This window comes from Apodemus sylvaticus, chromosome 14 (genome assembly GCF_947179515.1).
Source record: "Apodemus sylvaticus chromosome 14, mApoSyl1.1, whole genome shotgun sequence".
Taxonomy (NCBI): domain Eukaryota; kingdom Metazoa; phylum Chordata; class Mammalia; order Rodentia; family Muridae; genus Apodemus; species Apodemus sylvaticus.
Window position 1 is genome coordinate 34,087,661 of NC_067485.1, and position 18,833 is coordinate 34,106,493.

Consider the following 18,833-nt stretch of genomic DNA (forward strand, 5'->3'; position numbering starts at 1 on the left):
CCACCACTAGAGTGCAGTCCCCCAAGCACTGAGCTGCCAACCCTAGTGCCCTATTCACCAAGCAGAAACCGCAAAACAGAGAACAATTAGAATAGATAAGATCCAGTGATCAAATATAGCTAATTTGTATCCATAATTCTTGGGAGTTACTCGCTCCACTTGAATTTGAAAGATAGCTTCCAGACCACACCGTTCTTTTCCATAGGGACTGTCGTTTTGCTTTTAATTATTGAGTTTTAAGAATTCCTGCTGTAATTTGGGGTTAGCTTATAATTCTTGAAGCAGAAAAAAAAAACATCTAGTCCATAAATCCTGCTGTATTCAATCACTTCCAATAATAGGCTTCTGTGGTCGAATTCACCATCAATTAGCTGTGTTCTTCATAGAGCTGGTAAACCCGGGAGAGACACTGTAGACACTAAACCCATATCCTTAAATGGTGGTGTGTGGTGGGGGGCTGGAAAATCCTTGGCATAGAGCCTCGACTGCATAAAATGTATAAGAAGAGCCTCAAAAATAGAATGTGTGGTGAGGGAAAATGAACTCTAAATACCAAGGCTTCCCCCTCCCATCTTAAGATATTCCAAGCACTCTCTGGTAAATGGGAGCTGGGAGTTGGGTAACAGTCAACTTTTTACTTTAATTCTAAGTCTCCACATTCCTATGGCTAATTGATCCTGGAGTTAGAAGGCAGGGTGAACTCTCGGCCCCACCCAGGTGCAAGTGTTAAAGGGGATTCTGAGCCATCAGCCTTGGTGACAGAGGTAAGGCTGAAGGCACAGGACACTAGAAGATGTCACATGCTCTGTCACAGTCTCGACAGTTGCTGTCCGGGAGACGAGCCCTGCCTGAATCGAGGGTGCTGTTATCTCACACTCTGATGCTTGCACACACTGGGTTTCTCTCACCTTGGTGTGTTCCCTCCACAAACTTGTTAGCCAGCTCTCACTTGTTAGTCAGTGAGACCAGAGAGTCCCCACTTTCACAAGCAGCTAACACAGAGCCCAGATCCTAAACACATCCTGCATTGCTTGCCACATCCTGAGACACTATCCGCCAGTCCTAGTTAATATTTGGCCCTGAGCCCCAAATAATTCAAAAGCCTTTTCTCCTGCCTCATCTCTTCCTTCCTATAGAAGCAGTCCTTTGCTCCCTCTGCCTTTTGAGGGGCAGTTCTTCCCCTGATTCCTTATAACATACTGTGGCCCCATTTCAAGAACTCAGAGAAATAACCTGTCTCTTCAGTGGCAATCATGTCCTGAGCTGGTAGCCTCGCTGCCCTTGAGTGGTGACAAAATTCACATTTGAAAGCACGGGTGTTTCCAGCCATGCAACGTCAATGACCCAGGAATTTACTTCTCAGAAAAAGCCAAGTATACTATCCAGCAAACTGATGAGAGGAAAGAGGGTAAGAGAGAACAATATTGTGTCTTCAAAGAATATATATAGCTATTTTATATATATATGTAAAATAGCATCCCCAACTCTAAATGTTTCCTGTTAAATTTTCAATTATATATGTATATATATGCATATATATTATAAGATCTTGTTCTAGATAAAGGGGCTGTTCCTAGATCTCTGTGAGAACATTAATAATGCTGTCTGGTGCCAGGCAGTGGGGGTGCATGCCTCTAGTCCCAGCACTTGGGAGGCAGAGTCAGGCATATCTCTGAGTTTGAGATCAGCCTGGTCCACAGAGTGAGTTCCAGGACAGCCAGAGCTACACAGAGAAACCCTATCTCAATAATAATAATAATAATAATAATAATAATAATGCTGTTTGGCAAAAGTATGGTTTGTGTATGTGCGTGCATGTGTTCGTGTATATATGGAAGCACAGTTTGAAGCTGATAAAGTGAAAGGCAAGATCACCAAGTGAATACAGTTAATAACAGAAAAACTCAAAAGGCAATGGTAACATAGACTATGGAGTGCTGCTCCTCCCTCGAAATGTGTTCATGGAGACAGTCGTTGAAACAAAAGTTTAGTTTTAAAAGCAACTACAGCACACCCTTCGTAGACTGGTGGGATCATAGGCCACTGGGAATATGGTTCTCTAGCTAAAGCACCGGTTGTGCAACTGCAAAGACAGAAGTTTGTGTTTCCAGGATCCATGTGAAAGCTGGGTGGCCAAGTTGGCCCCCTATAATCCCAGCAGATCCATGAGAAGCGGAGGAGAATTCCCTGAGCAAACGGGCTAACCAGACAGCCAATGTGAGCCGAGACACTGAGAGACGCTGCGTCAGTGTCTAAGACAGAGCACATGTGAGGATGACCAACGTGAACCTCTGCCTCCACAGGTACATGTACATACATGTACCCAAACACCTGTAGCCACATACATGAAAGCACATACACACATATGTGCATATGCACCACACATACACATCAAAAAAGAAAAGAATTGTGTGTAACACAGAGAATCCCAAATAAAGAGGTAAAGAATTTGTCACTGTGCTCGACACAAATAGAAATGCACATTTCATCCATTAGCCCGGGATACCTTAAGAGCACAGATCTCTAACCTGTGGCACCAATGCCTGTGCAGGGTGACACCCTACCCAGGTCTCTAAAATGCTATGAGGACACTGGGGACAGACATACCACTGACAACAGTGTAGACAATGCTTACCTTTGGGAGATGACGTCATGCATATTAAACATTTTCCTCCATTTTATTTACTTGTCTAGCATGCCTATAACAAAAATACCTCTTCTGTATAAAGCAAACTGCTTAAAACGAACTTTTAAAGTTACAGAACAAAGAATTCACTCAAAAGAGAAAGTGGCATGGCTCACTCAAGAGAAGAAATCATTCCCATTTTAGTTTGCCCAGATTCCTAAGTGAGGTGAGCCTGCCTTGCCTCATGACAACATAGTCACCCCTGCTTATCCAAGAGGGCTGTGTTTCAAGACCCACAGTAGACTCCTAAAACCGCAGATGGTTTTCTGTACAATGTCAATATAGACTTTCATGGTTATACCTACAAGACATACTTACAGCTTCTGTTTGGCATACACACAGAGCCAGCACAACAGCTCTCACACTCTGGGTCCATGACCAATTCCCAAGCAGTACAACACTGTGACTGTCAATCAAATGTCGAGATGATATTAAGTGACTAACAGATGAAGAGTGCCTATAGCATGGATACACCAGACAAGGGACGCTCATGTTTAAAGGCAGAACATGACAAAGTGAGATTTTTATAACACTTCTCAAAATTAGCAAATCAATTAAATCTCACGAATTGTTTATTTACAAATTTTTCCATTTTCTATTTTCAAACTGCTGTCGATGGTGGGTAACAGAAACCAAGGACAGCAACTCCACAATTGAGAGAGGACTTACTGCTTCCAGGCCAAAGAAGGGGCAGAGAGTGGTAAGTGCACCTGCTCTTTGGAAATAGGACTGTCCCTCAGCAGGGTGTCCTTGTCCTTGCTAAACAGTCTGGAGAGCAGCAGAGATGCTCAGCTGGAGCCTGAGATGAAGACCAAAAAGTAAAAAAGAAAAGGAAGCAAGCAAATCCAACCGATTGTCAAACTACCACTCTGCTTCACTACAACTTAGCAACAGGCTCCGGCTCTCACCCACCAGGCAGAGGCTGGACGCTGACGGCGGAAGAGTGAACAGAACTCATACCCTGTCTGTCTGGTGCTGGGCAGGTGCTAAGCTGTCGCATGTTCTTGCCGGGTGAGACAGAAATGACAGGAGCTCATGGCGACAGGGAAGTGGGAAGAATCAGATACGACAAAAGGTTGAATCCCATCCCATCAGCTGCCATGAACGAGAACTAGCTAGAGCTGTCACGCCAAGGCCACACCACCCAGGCAATGCAAGATGCTCTGTGAACGCTTTCAGACAAATCTGCCCATTGCATCACAAACTGTAGCCAAGAGGCTTATGTCACACAAGTGTCATTACAGGTGTCAGGCAAATGCAATGGCTGTTTGGAAATTTAAACTGGAGCTTGTGCGGGAGGCTGGTGAGTTCGGGATTTTTAAAGGAAAGCCTTTTTACCAGTGCCCTGAGGGGTGACTAAAATTAGGCCACGTGGGGCAAAGCATTCTCAGCTCAGAAGTAATTGTGAGCTGAGGTCACAGAGAGCAAGAAGTTGGGAGTGTACATTAGAGCAGGGCTCAGGTCATTGTCAACACCTGAAATGCCACACACTTGGATCAGTTAGTTAGCCAGATACTAGGAACAACTTTTTTTTTTTTTTTATTTTCCACTCTTGAGATTTTAGGATAGAATTCAGAAACTTCATTTTGATCTCATAAAGTACAGAGCAGTTGTGCTTAACAACTGTACCTTTATGCCTATATAGCTGTTATCATGTAGCTTGGCCTTTTGTTTCATGTTACATGGTGATACAACTTTTTTTTTTTTTTTGCTTTTGAAGATTCTCTGCCTCAAATGTTACTGTTTATGTAGCTTGGAGACCCTCACAATGAAACTGTTTCTTCTTCCCAAATATGAGAACTCCTCAGATATTAGAATTCCTAATGTTTCTGGATACTGGAAACAACTGTCTGGTTTGGAGACATGGCAGGAGAAAGAACTGGGGAGAAATATCACTGCTAAATCCTAAAGAGAAACACCCAAAGGGCTGGGGCCTGGAGTGCAGACAGGCTTCCTGCTTCCCCTTTCTGTGCCCCAGCAGCAAGCATTTGCTGGTCAAGAGACGGCACAAGTATTTAAAACAACCCGAAAATGTCTTTCTCTCTTTCATATTGTTTGCCTTGAGGCGGACTGGATGGGTATTAAAGATAAGCCAGGCTTTGAACAAGAGTTGGAACCAAGTGTAACCAATCACTCCCACCCGTTCGAGGCGCCCTCGCCCATAAGCAATCCTCTTCCTCATCTTCTACTCAGTGATGTTCTGCCCCATCCACCTCCAAGGCAACGACTCCAGTGGACAGTAAATTCATTTAGGGCCATCCACCTCTGTCCGGTTCCACGGTGTGCCAGGAGTTGACCATATGCACAGCCCACTGCCGGCTCAGCTCTCTGGCTGACTTGAGGAGTCCCCATATCCAGAAGCCAAGGAGACTCTGCTCAACTAGCTACAACTCAGACCTTGTGCAGACTAATCGAGAGTGGACAGTCCACTTCTTTATTCATAAAAAAAATGAAAGCTGGCCAATATGTGCCATGCTATCTCTCCCCATTTCCATGTCTGTAGAGGCATCATTAATCTACCTCTTGTGAGATCTAATGTGAATCCAGAATCCTTTTCAACCCAGAGCCAGTAAGCAGCCACTACCAGCCAACCCTTAGCTTTTAAATAAAACGAAATACTCTGTAGGCTGAGGATGTGACTCTTGATAATGCTCTTTCCTAGAACTTGCTTGGCTCTCAATTTGATCTATTCCACTAAAAATTAAAATAAAATTAATAAGCATAGACTCCTGAAACAAAGCTTCCTCCAAGATCTAACCATCTATTACTACATTAGAGGATTATAATGACATTAATAATGGTGTCTCTCTCTCTCTCTCTCTCTCTCTCTCTCTCTCTCTCTCTTCTCACACACACACACACACACACACATACACACACACACACACACACACACACACAGAGAGAGAGAGAGAGAGAGAGAGAGAGAGAGAGAGAGAGTCCTTATACAAGGGAGGCAGAGGCAGGCAGATATCTTTGAGTTCAAGGCCATTCCAGGACAGCCAAGTACTCAGGAAAACACTGTCTTGAAAAACCAAAAGAAAAAAAGAAAGAAAGAAAGAAAGAAAGAAAGAAAGAAAGAAAGAAAGAAAGAAAGAAAGAAAGACAATGGCGTGTCAGACCAAATGATGTGTCTATCTTTCTGTTGTTAACATTACGTGAAGTCTAATCCAACTTAGTTTTTAGTTGTAAGACTTTATGAAGCACATTATGGTTATTCAATGTATGTATACCATTCATAATAATAAAACGATAACAAGCATTTCTGTCCTAATTGTCAGTTCTGTTGGGAATTCCCTGCTATTCTTTTATAGTCGTTTTAAAATATAGCACAGATGTTTTTACTAATTGTTGTCTGACAGTCATAAAAGATAACAGGGGTGGCTTCTCTGCTCCGTTCTCAGAGCCTCTTTCTGAACTTCTTTTCATCCACCCTCCCTTTATGCTTCCTAGTCTAGAGGCTTTGGGTATATGTAGCTCAGTGCAAAGCACTTGCTTTGTGTGCATGAAGCCCAAAATTTGATTCCAAACAGAGAGGGAGGAAAATTAAAGAGGGGGGAAAGGAGGGAACAAAGGAAGGAAGAGAGGGAAAGAAAAAACTTCATTCTTTTTAGACGGGACAGTAGGTCTTCTTCATTCACATTCTTTGAACTTGTTCCCAGAGAAGATGTGTCATATCAGGCATGGTGGGACCTGAAGCAACAGTCTTCACTCCAAGGGAAGGACACAGGTCCCACCTGTAAAATAGCATTTCCTTGTTCAATCGAGCATATCTGATCATATTATGCAAGATCTTTTTTCTTCTTCCTTAATGTCAGTCTTTTAAAATCCAGAGCTATAGGATGAGGACAGCAAGAAAGAATATTTCATCAGTCAGTAAAATGGCTCTAGTAGGGACTTACACGTCAGAAAGGAGAAGAAAATCCCAAGTGACAAGAAGCATCTGACTTGATGATTGGAGTATTAGGCTGAGAGTCTCCAAACCTTAAGAGCATAAGATGTGCTTTTTGCCCCTGACTCTTCATGGGTCCTGCTGCTTTCCATGAATCTCACTCCACAGGTGAAAGATCTGAGGAGAAAGACTCTGTTGGCTCCATCTCTAAGTCCTGGAGCCTGGGATAGCACTCAAACGATTGCTGGTACTTTCTGAGTGACTAGCCCTATGAATTGTTCCTCTAAGAAGCAGCTTTAAATGTGTAGCCCAGGCTGGCCTCGAACTCGTGATCCTCCTGCCTCTGCCTCCTTCAGCAAATGATTTCACCTTACACCAGTCAGAATGGCTAAGGTCAAAAACTCAGGAGACAGCAGGTGTTGGCGGGGATGTGGAGAAAGAGGAACACTCCTCCACTGCTGGTGGGGCTGTAAGATGGTGCAACCACTGTGCAAATCAGTCTGGAGGTTCCTCAGAAAACTGGACATGAGACTTCCAGAGGACCCTGCTATACCTCTCCTGGGCATATACCCAAAGGATTCCCCGGTATGCAATAAAGACACATGCTCCATTATGTTCATAGCAGCCTTATTTATAATAGCCAAAAGCTGGAAAGAACCCAGATGCCCCTCAAAGGAGGAATGGATTTAGAAAATGTGGTATATTTACACAATGGAATATTACTCAGCAATTAGAAACAATGAATTCACAAAATGTTTAGGCAAATGGTTTGATCTGGAAAATATCATCCTAAGTGAAGTAACCCAATCACAAAAGAATACACATGGAATGCAATCTCTGATACGTGGATATTAATTATCCCAGAAGCCCTGAATACCCAAGGCACAAATTGCATAACAAATGACTCCCATGAAGAAGTATGGAGAGGGTCCTGATCCTGGAAAGGATCGATCTAGCATTGGAAGGGAATATAAGGACAGAGAAAAAGGAGGGAGGTGATTGGAGAAGGGATGAAGAGAAGAAGATTTATGGGACATGTGGGGAGGGGGGATCCGGGAAAGGGGAAATCATTTGGAATGTAAACAAAGAATATAGAAAATAAAAATATTAAAAAAAAAAGAAGAAGAAGAAGAAGCTTTGACAGTGTGGAGGTGCCTTAGAAGGTGGCCAGCATTTCATCTAAGATGCATATTCCCCGATGCTAAGCAGTAAAAGTGATCCCAAGAATCCTTTATTTCTCAGGACACTTTTTCTGGAAATAAGAGCCAGAATATTGCTTCCAGGCTTGACTGCAGTTTCTATTAGGTTGGTCCAATTTACCGTCTCTCCAGTGGGTACTCAATGTCCAGAGGCATGGGGGAGGGCTGAAGAATCAACATCAGATGTGAGGACCATCCCAATCTTGGCCCTTGGGCAAAACACATCAACTTGAAATGGCAAAACCCCCAAGAAAGTTCATTAGAACATCTGGCACCTTATCAGGGATTTATCAAGCTTTCCCTGCGTTGATCCAAACTCTGGTTTAATGAAAATCGCCTGTTGATGGACAATGAATGCCAAAAATGTTTCCTTTTCTTTTCCTCCTCCTTCTGCTCCTCCTTCTCTCCCTCCCCCTCCCACCCCTCACCCCCAGCTCTCTCCGCTGTAAATGTTAGCTCTAAAATAGTGAAGAAGCCTCTTCTTTCCAAGCCTGCTATCGACACTGTTTTATCAAACATTTGTGCTTAGGTTAATCACTCTGTGTCAACATAAAATGAGTGCCATGAGCATCCATCATCCCAGCATGAGATGGGGAATTACGTGAGGTTGAATTACCTTCAACTTTTGCAACTGAGTTCTTGGCCAAGACAACAGAACCTTTTGGTCTTAATTTGTATAAGTAAGAAAGATTCTCACATGTTTTACTGAATTTTAAACTGGTAACTTTAAACCACTTACGGATTTCAATGAACTAATTGTTATTCCACTCTATTTGTGTGTGAGATGATTTTTTTTAGCTCTAGAAGTTGAAATTATAAAATTAAAATAAAGATCTATATTCTGAGTGAGTACTGCCCATCCACATAAGTCAACAACCTTTGTTCCCAGCCTTGGGGGGAGGGGTAAGAGTCATGAAGCCTTTGGAGCATGGGCCTGCCCTCCCCATATGATTAGCATATGCTCCTCTATTCTGAGTTCTTCTCTACTCCATTTGTATGTCTCCATTTTTGGATTCCTTCATTTACATGAATAAGTTCACTTACAATGACATCCACTGAGATAAAGAAAAAGGAGGTTTTAGTCAGAGACTAAGGCACAAAAAGACTTCAGGACCAGAATTCATTCTCGGAGGTCTAAAATAGTCTAAGGATAGAAACTCAAGAGCCCCAGTGGTCTGGAAAACATGAAAAATGCTGGAATCTGGAAAGAGTAGTTGAAAGTCTAGGTCCTGGAAAGCTGATGGTGAGATTAGCAGATGGGAAAGATGAGTGGGCCAAAACCCACTCTGCTGGTTCCTGAAACGGTGGCCACCTGCCATTATACACGCTTCCAAACCCATAGGCTGCACAATATCAAAAGCAAAACCTAATGCAAAACATGGACTCCAGGGGATAATGACATGTCAACCTGGGGTCATCAGTCGTAATGAATGTGCTGGCCTGGTTGGGGTGCTGGCAAAACGGAGGCTGCTGCGTATACTGAGCCATGGAAATGCTGTGCTTGCTGCTCGGATCTGCTGTGAACCTACCACTGCCTTAAAAACTTATATTTAAAATCTAGTATAATCACTAGATTTTAAATGTAGCTAGCTTAAAGCCATGCCATAATGAACAGGTATAAACTTGTCTAAGAGATATGGTTATCACCTATACACTATGAAACGCCCCTTTCACAACAGAAAATTGGGGCTCATTTGTGACTTCATGTGTTTACTCAGTAAATAGTAAGTGCAAGGAAAAGCCAACGAGTCAAATAAGAATGTCCATGGAATTTGAAAGCCAAGAGGAAGGTTAGAAATCATGAGACAAACCCCCTTGGATGTTATAAATGTGAGAAGAGAAGACCTTCAGAGGTGATAAATGTCCTCAAGAGAAACAGGGGCTCTGCCTACCCACTCCGAAGTCAGCAATGAATTCAATTGCAACTTAGCTTTGCTGAAGGCCAAGAGACTAAGAGACACACAGAGAATTGGAATTCATCCGAAGGATGACAAAGGCACAGGGTCTTCATGCTCAGAGAGCAGGCCTTGCCCACTCGCCTACAGAAGAGAAACATGATGTTGAGATCTCACGCTGTCTTATATGCCCATTCTGTCTCTAGCCCCATGTGCATTCTAGTCTTTCTGCTTGGCTGTCTTTACTTCATTTCTTCCCTTACTTTTAAACCTACTTCTTAATGTCACCAATAGTGTGTATTCACATTATAAAAACTTCAAAGGCTATGAAGCTCCCACCCGAGCCTTCCCTCAACTCCCCGACCTGCACATTGCCTGAGAACGAATGTCTACACACCTTCCCTGAAGCCCAATGTCTGGGACCTCTGCTGGGATGAAATCTACTTTGAGCACCCAGTATGCCACCCTCCCTTCAGGGGCCAGAAGCAGCTCATTTAAATGCCATCAAAGTTATAAATTAAAAGACATTAACCAAATGAAGTTTGTGTGCCTCCTTGAAACAACAGTGGCACAATAAAATGACATGTTGAGGCCATGGCAAATGTGAGCCCAGATGGGACATGCTGGTGTCAATAAGGAACAACATGTGATAATGGACTCGTGCCCATGGATTTATGAATCCTTCTATCTTAAAGAAATAGTAGAACCCATAATGAATGAAATTACATAAAACCTGGGATTTGTTTCAAAATGGCATTGGGCGAGGTGGGAGAGTGGGTAGCAATGAAACTGGAATAGACCTGACCATGAATGCGTGGATAATGGTCCTTGAGGCTGCCTGGAGGATCGCTGGAGTTTTGCTTTTGTATAGTCTTGGAATTTTCCATAACAAAATTAAAAAAAAAAAGAAAGAAAGAAAAAAGCATGCAGCTCGGGCCAGTTCCCTGGCCCCACCTTGAATTCTTGCTGTCCTCAGGACCCATTAAGTTCAGCACACTTGAGTCTGAGGGCTGGTGATAGGTTTGGCAAGTGGAACTGGGAAGGGTCATGGGGAGTCTAGGTGACACCAGTATGTCACCTGACAGCTCTGCTAAGTTCCAAGATGGAACTTTGGGGGAACTGTGAGTGACATCCTTGCAGCAACAGCTCAAAAGCTTCTGTCATCTTTGGGTAGGCTAAATTCCTACATCCTGACTTAATTCTAAGCATTTACAGGCATTTCTGCTCTGTTGTGAAGAGGTGGCTGGCCATGTGAAGACTTTAGGACAGCCAGGCTCTGCAAATGCACAGGGAAATTCGGCCTGGAATGCGGCGACCTGACACACAACTCTGGGAGCAGATGTAGCTGAGCAGGGTCCGGGACTTTGCCCAGGAGTGAGCAGATGAGTGGAATATTTACTTTGAAAAGTAGACTCTGTGGATGGGAAATGATTAATTCAACCATGAGGAATTTAGAACTCTACAGGGTGATGCCCTCAGGAAGAGAGGGCCCCTGTGAGAGGAGCTGGTTGAAAAATCTCTGTGGTACCCAGGCACATTGAAGTCCTTTCCTTCCCACACTCACAGGACCTGAATAGAGAGAAGCTGTGGCAAGAAGGGAGGAAGGATCTGCTTACCTACTTTGAAGAAAGTATCAAGGAAAACTTCCAAGAGAGGGAAAGTCTATAGGGTGGAAGGAAATATCTAGAACTCCTGTTAAGGCATTCCAATTAAAGCTTAATATCTCCAATTAAGGTTCAATATTCAGAATATCTAAAGAATTCCTATACCACATCAAAAAGACAATCCAATGCTAAGACAGAAAAAGGACTCGCATGTCTCTTCTAGGAAGATACACAAATGCCTATTTTGCACAGGAAATGATGCCAGGTTCTTTGAGCACCAGGGACATGCAAATGAAAGCCACAAGGACATATCGCTTTATATCCTCTGAGATGACTGTAATAATATTGTTTTAACATGGAAAATGAGCACTGTTGAGGATATGGAGAAATCAGAGCCCTCATACACGGCTAGGGGAGGGCTGGGGATGGCCCAGCTGCTGTGGGAACAGTAGAGCAATTCCCCAGGAAGCTAAACATAGAATTACCATGTGAACTCTGAGGCACTGAAAGCCAGGATTTGATAAAGATAATTAGATATCAGTCTTGATACCATGTGTCCATCAACAAATACACAGATAAGCAAAATGCAGAATGAATGCACACTGAAATACTATTTGGTCATTAGAAACAATGGATGTGGATGAAGCTTGAAAATCTTAAGCCAGGAAGCCAAATGTACAAAAATACAAGTGCTACCTGACCCCCCCCCCTCCACGAGATACTAAGGAAAACATGCAGATAGAAATCAAAGGTTACAAGTGGACTACGGAAGGGTTAAGCAGAGCCTGTTTGTGATTATGAAAATCTACGAAAAATAGATGTGGCGGTGATGGTTATACAACACTGAAAATATAACTAATGCTACAGACTGTACACGATTGTTAAAATGGCATACATATATTTTACTACATTTACAAAATATTATAGATTTTTTTAAAAAAGATTGTACACTTGAAAGCAGGTGGACTTTATAAGATGTGACTTATATTTCAATAAAGCTGAAAACTTTAAAACCAGTAGAAGCATATGCTGCTAGCCTGGTGCCTTTCAAGGCTGTGACTGAAGGAAGGATGGGCACCTGGTCTTCCGTGAGGTGCTCTCAGCCCCAGAGATGCTTTCTGGTCATCAGGACTCCATGCAGCCACTACTCTATGTTCTGGGAATGAAGCCCACTGTGCCCTGTCCAGCAATGCTGATGTGTCGGGTTCAGAGGCAAGAAAGAGTGCTTCTTCCTTAAATAAGATGCGCTGCTGGGGACAGTGGCTACCTCTGCAGAAGATTGGCTTTCATCCTTCTCGCATAATGCAAACTGATAGAGGAAAAGCCAGGGTCCTACAAAGATCAACCTTGTCTTTCCACTGTCGACTGCTGCTCCCTGCCACCAGAAACTGTTCTTCTGCTCCGTCAGTACCTCTGTGGATGCCCTCCCCAGGGAGAAGGAGGCACATCCCACAAATATCTTCTGCCCAGCTCACTCCAATAGGTTCAGGTTGAAGCCACAGTTTCCTCATCCTTTCAAGGCCCTGGTCTCAGTCTGTTGACATTCCTCTAAGCTCCCACCTCCCACACAGCTCACACTCCTCTTGCAACTCTCTTTGACCTATGGAATCCTGGAGGACAGGGACACATGTCCATCGCATTATTGCTTGGCACAGCAATTGGCACATGATGAGCTTGCGTGTGTTCGATGAATGAGTAAATAATGGGTAGACAGAAGGCAGGACCACAGCCCTGTTCTAACCAAGGACAACACTCACTCTGAAAGCATCCCTGCACTTCCCTTAGAAAATGATATAAGTGAGCCCTGGACCTGCATAACTCAAATACACTGAAAGAGACCACCTTACATTTCTGTTCATTTAGGAGCCCCCAGATGACCTCCCACTATCAGATGCTGTGTCTCCCTTAGCTTTCAGATCACTAAAGATACACCTTCATGGTCTCCCAGATAATTCTTCACACATAAGCAGGGGCCAGACTCCACCATGCCCACTCGAGAGATTAGATTCTGTTCTCCGATGCTTCCCACATGGTCTCTCTGTCACACTGTGCATGTGTGTTGAGCGGGCAGCGCAAAAGGAGAGCACTAGCTTTTGATTTCCTCTTCTTCCTTTACCACACTAACCTCTTCAAGATGCCTCGTCTATGATTTCAATCCAAACCACAGAAGTAAAATGGCAGATATAGTGGAATACCACCCCACTGCCCGCAATCTCAGCACTGGGGAAGATCGTGAGTCTGTGTTACAGTGAGACCTTGTTTCAAATTTTAAAACAATAATAATGATGAAGGAAGAAGGAAGCAAGGAATGAAAGGAGGGAGGAGGAGGGAGGGGGAGAAAACCACATTTTCTAATTTTCCATTTTCTACATATTACAGTTGAACATGGAAGGCGACATGGTAAATGTGGTTCTCTTCCCTGTAATATCACAGGTCCTTATAAGAGGATATGAACTATACACCAGACAGCTTCCCAAATCAAAGAAGCTTAACAATAGTAAGCCATCAATACTAGCGTAAGTCCTACTCTAATCTGAAATCTACCCTAAGATTGCCCAGGGAGTCACAGGGCCCACTAAATCCAGTGTGTACCTCTCCAGTGTCAGATAATATGGAGCCTCCAGTCGGCTAAACATTTCTTGTTTTCTCTTTAGTAAATGAGTATGTGTTGGCGATTTTTTATTGCATAATAAAACCAGCATGAAATGAACTTGCTCCAGTGTGTCCCCATTCTTTAAAACCACCGTGCCTTTCTTCTCTTGGCCTGATTTTTTATCTGGCATCCTGCCTTGACCTCGGCTTGGTGTTCAGTGGAGCGATGGCCACAGCCTCGGGCAGGACGCTTCCGCTGGGCCAGGGTGTCCTGCTGTCTGCCCATTTGGAGATCCACATGGTATGGACAGACTCTGGGATCGGTTTGCACCCCAAGGGGAGTTGGCCTCTGTGGATATTGCTTTTATAGACTCTGCTTGTTTCTGGCTCTGTGCTTTTTTTTTTTTATTACATTCCTTTGCAATTCTAGCAGCTGTTTTTGTCAAGAGTCTTAATAAAGTTTGAACTGTTAAGCGAACTTTATGGAAATTGGTCACAGAAGTATATGCGGCACCTTTAGGGAAGTGAAGGCTAGATTGCCCCTGGCCTGCAGTGACAAAAAAGCCCAAAAGTGTAGGTGAAAGACAGTCATTTGGCAGTGGATTTTTAACCTAGATGTCCCCAAATCTGATGTCTTCCAAAGTATCCATTTCTTTAACTCTATTTACCACAGTTTTCAGAAGTGTTTGGTTACACAGCCTCACTTAGGAAGACGGGTTGAGGGCTGTTAACGTGTTACATTTGTTTGGTTTGGCTTCTGTCTGGTGCTGCTTCTCCTTGTAAGTCAAAGCTTGGAAGAACCAAACTTAGAGACATAGCAGAATTATTCAGTCTATAACAGAGTTTTAAAACTGACTAAGATGCTACCAGCTTCTTCCTTTTATGAAGCGTACTAAAATGTCACCCCTGTCATTCAGAGCACTCAGTGATCTGGCAGTGACCTTAACTTGATCCAACAGTGTCTTCTCAGTCCAAGAATCTGAACTCCTTCCAAATACACCGGAGTTAAAATTCTCCCCTAACCCTTCACACGCCACAGTGGCAGAAGAATCATTTACCCACAGACCAAAACTAACTGCTCCTCTTTCTTGAATGTGACATGCACATGTTCTTGAATAAAACGGACTTAGAACAATAAACTTCGACAGGTAGCCCACCCACCCAAATCCTTCCTTATAATGAGGCATTGGTGGGACACTTTGAGAACTGTTTTTGCCACCAACACTAACTAAAATGTCATCTAGCAATGCTGGTCTAGCAGAAATAACAGAGTGTAGAATAAAAGATTTAAGTACTTCGGGCTTAAGACATGAAAAACGCAAAGGAGGAACCCGGAGGCTTATGAAACCCACACTTCTGTAACACTTGGTGTTTACTCGGAGTCACGGTTAGAATACTAGGTGACCCCAGAGGCCAGCGTAAGTGGTAGTAGTCACCCTGGGGAGGAGGCATTGCTTCCAGACTTCAGTGACTATAAAATAAACAGACATTTCTGCCCTGCCAGACGGACGGGATAGAGGGCACGGCGGGCAAATGAACGCTGCCGGACCTGAGAGAGCACTCATTTAGCTCCGGGGTCGGCTGCTGAGATCCACAGGGGATCTTTCTTTCCTTTTGTCCATCATGATCTGCTGCAATATAAGGGAGGAGAACAAATACGATAAAGAGCCTTACATCCTTTGTGATGATGTCTTGCTGAAACTCACTGAAGAGAATTTTCAATCCCTTTCTTAATCCTCACCCAGAATCAGAGTACGCTTCATATTGCTTTTGCTTTTTAGAAAACGAATGGTCCAAGCTCAACCCATCACTTCTGTTGATAATTCACACCTGTGCTTGCAACAGTCAGGGAGGGAATACACCTCTAATATGATAGATCTACTTAAAACCCCTGGCTCAAGCTTTCTCTGCACGAACTACAAAACATGCATTCCCTTTAGCAGACAGTTGGGGGCGATGTTGTACCGATGTGCTTCCACACATAAGCCTTTCAGGAAACTTCCTTTCCAAGGGAAAAGGGCTCTTTCCCACAGTAATATGAACATGATGTACGATAATGAAAACAATGACTACACCAACATATTTTCCCCAGAAGTTCTTTTTATTTGTTCAGAGTGTGAATGTAGGACCCTATAACTATGAGATACTGAGATAAATGAATGGGTTTCTGAAAAGGGTAGAAAGTATTGAAAATACTTTCAAGATGGGCTTTCCCAGACCTTGTAACTTGATGATTTTGACTACTGTATATTAGGAGTCTCATTACAAATCATTGTTCAGTAGTTTAAAGATAATATAACAGCAATAAAATAGAGAAACACCAAGATTGACATCTGGCCGCAATCAGTCTGGTGTTGTAAAGGAGACTCGCTGACTGCATTTCTCCGGGCACAAACCTGGCAAGAATGACAGAAAGATACACTTCTAAACGGAGAGCTCTGACAGCTGAATGTTATTTTCAACTGCTACACGTAAGATCTTCGCTAGCCACTTCTTCATTTCCCTCCCTGAAGCCTAAACTCAGAAGACCCGATTTAATTCCTGCCTTTTCCGTTCCCACAGCAAACTTGCTTCTCCTCAACAGAGGTTTCTTTGTAGTTCCTCACTAGTCTGGTCGGATGCTGCTCCACACCACACAGGTAACTTAATAAATCAATTTAAGAAGCACAGGCAAGTTTATGGCATGCTCAGAATATTCTAGAAGAACAAGCAGAGAAAGCTGGCTTTAATTCAAGCACACTTTCATAATTCCTAGGAGGGTTGCCAGATAGAGTACAGGACGAGTACTTCAATTTGGTTTTCAGATAAATAAGATTATTTTTAGTGTAAGTATATCCCCGTGCAGTCTGTGAGCCACGCTTAACACTTTAGAAGTATCTGGTATTTATCTGGAACTCAAATTTAGTTGTGCTTCCTCTGGAAGGAGGGGCACTCTCAGATAGCAGGGGGACACAAATCATGCAGGACTATACAGTCTCTACCGAGCTTTGAGCTCAGTCTCTGTATGTGTAAAGATGAAAAGACAAGTCTGGATTTACATGCATTGAAAATATGCCTGCTGCTCAGGTTTAGGGAGAGATAGGAGGCAGGTCTTTTTTTTCCCCTTCGTTACCCAGAGAGTGTATAGCTGCCAAGAGCCCAGGGGAGCCCAGGGGCTGATTTAATATTTGTGATGATTTGAATGCACAATGTGCCCCCATAGGCGGGGTTTCAAGTGTTTGTTCCCCTGCTGGCAGTACTATTTATGGAGGCTGTGGAATATTTAGGAGGTGGGTCCTACTAGCCAACAAAAGTAGGTTGCTCAGGCTTTGACTCATTATGCCTGGCCTCTGGTTTGTGCTTTGCTGTCTACTTATAGGTTCCCTATAGTGACGATCAGTTTTTCTGTGGCCATGAGCAGAGCTGCTCCTCGGACCTTCCCTGTCCTAGCCTTAATTAACTGAAACCATGAGCCAAAATAAATCGTTCAGCCCTTCTGTTATTGTTCTCAGGTGTTGTGGTTGTCACAATGCTGACCATTGTGCTTAATGCACAATTCAATTGGGGAACCATGTCTACAGGAACCAAGGCCAGCGGCTAACACACGAGTTTCAGCCCAAGTCACAGAATGAGAATACAAAGCATGTCTGCCCTTCCTCCGAACACACGGGGCAGAGCATAGCCTATCTCAAATAACAAACCCTACACTGGTGTTTGCTGCTTATGAGCTTCATTTGTGTGGTGACGGGACAAAGAGCCAGCCCATGCCCAGTGGTCACGTGACTGGGCATTTACGCATGTTCCCCGAGGCTTTCAGATGACAGCAAACAAAAGCCAACCTGAGAAGCATGGTACCCCCAAGATAGGTTTCTTCATGGTGTGAAAGCCGAGAGAAGAACTCCTTCTACGCTATTGGTGAGCTTGTACCCGGAGTAACCATTGTGGAAAACCATTAACCCCAAAGACTCCTAAGAAATAAAGGGCAGAGTAACCCTGTGGTCCAGCCATACTCTTCTGTGTATGCATCCAAGGGAGCTGCAGTCAATACATCTGTGGTCTCGCCCCTGTATTCCCTGCAGCACAGTCTGAAGTAGCCAATACTGTCACTGATGGTAACGTGGACTAACCTGGGGACATCATGTCAACTGAAATAAACCAGATACAAGAAGAGATCGACTGTGTGATGTCAGCCATATGTGGGATCCAAAACAAGCAAACTCATGGCAGCAAGCATAGTGGAAACTGCCAGGGAAGGGAGAGGGCAGAAGGGGTGGGGGACAAGTCTCTCCTGGGAAAAAGGAACAGATTGGTGAGGTCTGTGGCCCAACACGATGGCTATAGTTACGATAACACGCTACATACTTCAAAATTCCTGAGTATATGAGTAGAGTAAGTTAATTGTCTTTACTCAATCACACACATTACCCTGTACAATATATGTGTGTGAAATTATATTTTGTCTGTTTAAAAGTAAGAATTTTAAGTGAATAAAATTTAAAAGCACTTGAAACATTAGAAAAATACATTTTTCTAGATTTTTAAAAATTAAGGAAACAGACAAAAATAGTAGACGTTCCTTATCATTTTCTCTTTTTTCCTTTTCTTTCTTTCTTTCCTTCTTTCTTTCTTTTTTCGATATAATCTTTATTTTCATTTCAAGTGATTTTCCCATTCCTGGATTCCCCCTCCCCAAAAGTCCCTGAGTTAGTTTGGGTTCTCTAGAGTCACAGAACGTATGTATAGTCTTTATATAGTTAGGGAATTTGTCCATGACTTATAGGTCTATAGTCCAACTCCCCAACAATGGTCAGCAGCAGCTTGGATGGAAATCCAAGGATCTAGCAGTTGCTCAGTCCCACGAGGCAAGCAAGCAAGGAAGAGTGAGTAAATCTTCCTTCTTCCAATGTCCTTATATATCTCCAGCAGAGGGTGTAGCCCAGATTAAAGGCTGTAGGTCTCCAACAACAGAGGGTGTGGCCCAGATTA